Source organism: Dysidea avara, chromosome 2 (genome assembly GCF_963678975.1).
Source record: "Dysidea avara chromosome 2, odDysAvar1.4, whole genome shotgun sequence".
NCBI classification, from domain to species: Eukaryota; Metazoa; Porifera; class Demospongiae; order Dictyoceratida; family Dysideidae; genus Dysidea; species Dysidea avara.
The window spans coordinates 23,086,913-23,091,254 of NC_089273.1; the positions used below are offsets into that span (position 1 = coordinate 23,086,913).

General features: G+C 40.4%; 1 long non-coding RNA gene across 1 annotated transcript; it reads right to left on the reverse strand.

The window, feature by feature from the left end:
- Positions 1 to 1,820: 1,820 nt before the first annotated feature.
- LOC136246885 (uncharacterized) lies at positions 1,821 to 3,809 on the reverse strand. The gene is made up of 5 exons (XR_010696892.1): positions 3,575 to 3,809; positions 2,906 to 3,526; positions 2,664 to 2,846; positions 2,521 to 2,609; positions 1,821 to 2,124 (listed from the first exon to the last, which is right to left on the reverse strand). It is a non-coding gene; the product is annotated as an uncharacterized lncRNA (long non-coding RNA).
- Positions 3,810 to 4,342: the final 533 nt, after the last annotated feature.

The following is a 4,342-nucleotide window of genomic DNA, read 5'->3' on the forward strand; positions in this document are numbered from 1 at the left end:
GCTGGGCTGACCCAGACTTATTTCTATAGTTTGGTAAGGTGAGACCAAAAAGAAAAGGTCACAACCAACTAACAAGAGTTTTCCACCGCACCAGCTACCATTTCTAGCTGATAAACTACATAAAAATCCTTACATAGCTCGCTGCACACTAACTACTTTATTAGAGTGACTGCTCTATTAGAGATCTCGATCTTTATCACGGTCTTCAAGAAAGATAATTTCGGTGTGATATCATTCTGAGGGGGGCTAAGCCCCCCCTCAGCAGACCGAAGGGGTGCTTTAGTCCCCTAGCCCCCCCCTTCCGCCGCCTATGGATGGTAGGTTAGTGGTAAAAATTTTAATAACGACAATCCAGGTGAATTTGGTGCCGCTTGATCTTAGCACAAAGTTCACCTGAATTGTTGTTATTAAAATTTTTACCATTAACCTACCATCACAGCCATTTCTTGGCCGCCAACTTGGACTTCACATCTTTTTTCACCATTGCCTTTTTGGGGCCGCACCTTGTTTTACAGCTTGGCTGTTTTTGATTAGATTTCACTTCTTTTTGTATTTGTATACCCCAAATCCGGTCATAGGCCGGCTTTGGGGATTTTCTTTTCTTTACCACAGGAAGAAAAGATGAAGCAAATGTTACATACTTTAAATATTTCTGATTTATCAGTAAATGTACAAATTATATATATATATAATACATATCAAGACACACGATAGTGTGTCGTGCGGCCCAAGAAGCCGGCGCGCCACACCGTGAGTATATTAACAGGAAGAAAGAAAACGCAATTTTCACACCTATGTAGCTCTGTGATCCCTTATCAGATTGGAACCAAATTTGCTAGAGACGTGCCGCCCAGTTAGGGGAGTCTACATTCCAAATTTGAAGAAAATCGCTCCAGCCATTTCCGAGATACGAGCGAACACAATTTCGTTTGAATTTCTTCTTCATTTTGTACACTCCGCAAAATTCGCCATGAAACACGAATTCGTACTCGGATTGGGCTGAAATTTGGCACACTTAAAGGGCTCATTAAGGCGGATCTCCGTACCAACTTTGGTAGGAATCCGATGAACATTAACGGAGTTATGACCGATTATTTGCGTAAACTTCCTTTTCAGTGGAACATGCTTTATCCTGTCCCAAGAGTGGCTTACCTTCTATCCGACACAATGAGATCAGTGATCTAACTGCTACCCTGTTGACTGAAGTATGCTCTTAGGTAGCTGTTGAACCAGACCTCCAGCTGGTTTCACAGCAGGACTACCCTGCTTCTGCCAATATCCAAGATAGTGCCCGTCTTGACATCGCCATGAATGGTTTTTTGGGGTGGAAGAAGTGAAAGATGTTTTGTGGATGTGCGGGTGTTCAATCCTCTGGCTGCTTCTAATGCGTCCTCATCACTGGCCTCCTGTTATCGGAGGCACGAGAACATTAAGATACGTGCGTATGCTCAGAGAATTCGTGAGAAGGAGCATGCCTCTTTTACCCCCCTGGTAATGTCTGCCTCTGGTGGTCTGGCTCATGAGGCTTCTGTTTTTTATCAACGCTTGGCTCATCAACTTTCAAACAAGTGGGGCGATGATTACTCTGTTGTCATGGGGTGGTTGAGGTGCTGTCTATCTTTTTCTCTCTTGCAGTCCTCCATACACTGTTAAAAAAGGTTCTTTATTAAACACCTCTTGGGGTGTTATATCTACAATTGTTGTCAGGCTCCCCCTTAGGGTGTCCCAGTACACCCTTAAAGGAGTTTCAGTAACACTCACCAACGGTGTTCCAATAAACTTTAAGGTGGTATACATAACACCCCTAGGTGTTTCAATAATGTCTTTAGCAGTGTTCAGTAGTCTTACAATTTTATTAGGGTGATATTAAAAGTACAAGCATTGAAAACTGCTATACATAATGTATAAACTTAATTTCATAAGAGTTTATTGTTCTATACACATTATCTCCAGATTGGAATAACAGTCTCCAGTTGCAACAGCTACTCATCTTCTTAGTACTGGAATGGAACTAGTGATGGAAGACTCAGCTACCCTCATCTTCAGGATCGCGTCCGGTAATAACCAGAAATGGTTCTGACTGACAATTTGAAACTGCACAGAGTCTACATCGACATCACGTCACTGCAAATAAAAGAATAAAAATATATAACATATAACAAGCATGACAATAGGTACATATTTCAAGGAACTATAGTCTTGGCCGTATACCGCACATTACAAAATTTTGGTGATTTTACTCGAGAAGGAATTGGTGGATAATAATTGGTGAATAGTTGTGTCATATTGCATTTTTGGTGAATCAAAATCATTTTGCCAAATTAGCCAAAATTTTCTCCCACCGTACAGTAAGTAGTACTGGACTATTATTGATTTTGGATGCCAAGAAGCACTACAGCCTATCTAGAGTTGTAAATTTATATGCTAATACGTAATTAATGCTTCATGCAGTGAAACTATTAGAGGTTTTATATGTCAACCAAACATAACTTTGTGAATGTACACTACAGGTAAACATACCTCAAAATTCTTAAGAAAACACTATCTTTGCAAACCATCTTGGATGTAACAGATGACAAATCAGCTTCCAAGTACACAATCAGTAACATCTGAGAAAAATAAGACCTTCTTACATACATTCAGTATTCTTAATTGTTACTTACCATCTGGGTGGACAAAAATCATTAGCTACATTCACCAAGAAGTTCCAATAGCTTCTTAAATTATGGCCTGGTCTTACACTAAAATGTTGACATCAATTTTGTTCTCCACATAGGCCAGTTGATAAAAATGAAGTCCTTTATACTGTCGTCAATTGGAACAGTTGCTTTAACCTTGTTTTGTATCTATATACCAAAAGAAAACATAATTTTAAAACTATAACAAACTATTATGGTACACTTACCCAAGTACTTGAGTGCAAAGAGGGGAATTTTGATCGACGACCTCTGACAAAAGTGGACATTCAGTCACTATTAAAGCCAGGCGTTCAGTAGGGTTAAATCCACTTATCTTCGAATTGTACAGTTTCTTTGCCACCCTCTTTTAATAGTCACCCTTCATGGACTGAATAGCGTTATCATACTCAGCCATCAGAAATTTCCAATCCATTGTTGTTGGACTCCATTCTCAAGTTTTTTAGTTGGTTCATTACTGATACTTTGATCAATTTGTTTGCTACACCCTCCTCTGAATTCTTAATTTCTAAAATAAACCAGTATATCAAGGTTTTACACTTAACAACATACTGACACAAGTCCACTGTCCATTGTCATCCAGGACCTAGCTGGGTGCCACTTTTGAACCAGCTTCTGGCACACCACATTGTAAGCCTCTGACTTTGGATGTGCAATGATGCATGTTCTTGGCATCTGAGCTATCTCCTGTCTGCCCTGCCAGTTGTCAAACCAGTGGAAATGGCCTCTAATATTGTCACGAGAATGTATAAAGTTCTACTGAAGACACCAGTCTCATTACGCTGTTCAGAAGTGAACACTTCTAATCGTCACCAGTTCTTTCTTCACAGCTATAGATCATGTATTATTCACGTCAAAGTTGCCTGGCCGTTACTCACCTTTTCCCACTCTGGGCGCCCAAGCACTGACAGCCGCTGCAGCCGGGTACAAATCGTCTTCCACATTCCCACCGTCGATGCTGTTAAATTTTGGTACATTTCTTTACTATCGAAAGCTGCTCGCACGTTATCGTCTCAACTGCTTCTTTCGGTGGCCATATTACTGATATTGTGCACCTGGTCTCGCACCTGGTCTCGCACCTGGTACACGCTATATAGTGCGCACTGCTGTTCAAAAGCTGGGCATTCAATGGAATACAATTGGATCATCAAGTCATCACTTATTTCTTGGTATATTTTGACGTTCTGGAAGGTATGCGTGCATATAAATGCCAACACACGGGCCTAGGACTGCAGGGAGTGTAGCTCAGTATCCGCTTAAATTGTTCATTGGCCTTGTCACAATCAACTTTCATTAGTGAACATGTGTTGACATCTATTAGTTCTTGTAATTTTAAAGGTCGGATCAAGTGTATGAAAAATCTTGATAGCTAAGCTTGATGTATAAATCGGACTCACAAACTGGCGTTTTGAATCACGTCACAGTGTATGATGATGACCACAAGGCTACCCGCCGGCATCACAAAGGAAAATTGCCTTCCATTTTGAACATGATATGGAGTCTCTTAATGATATTATTACATGACCAGCTGACGACTGGAGTGATTGAAAAGATGTTGGATTATGAAGTAGCATTTAATGTGTAGCCTTGTATCAACACTGACATTACCATGCTTATATAATGGATTGCAATCCTATGGCTGACAA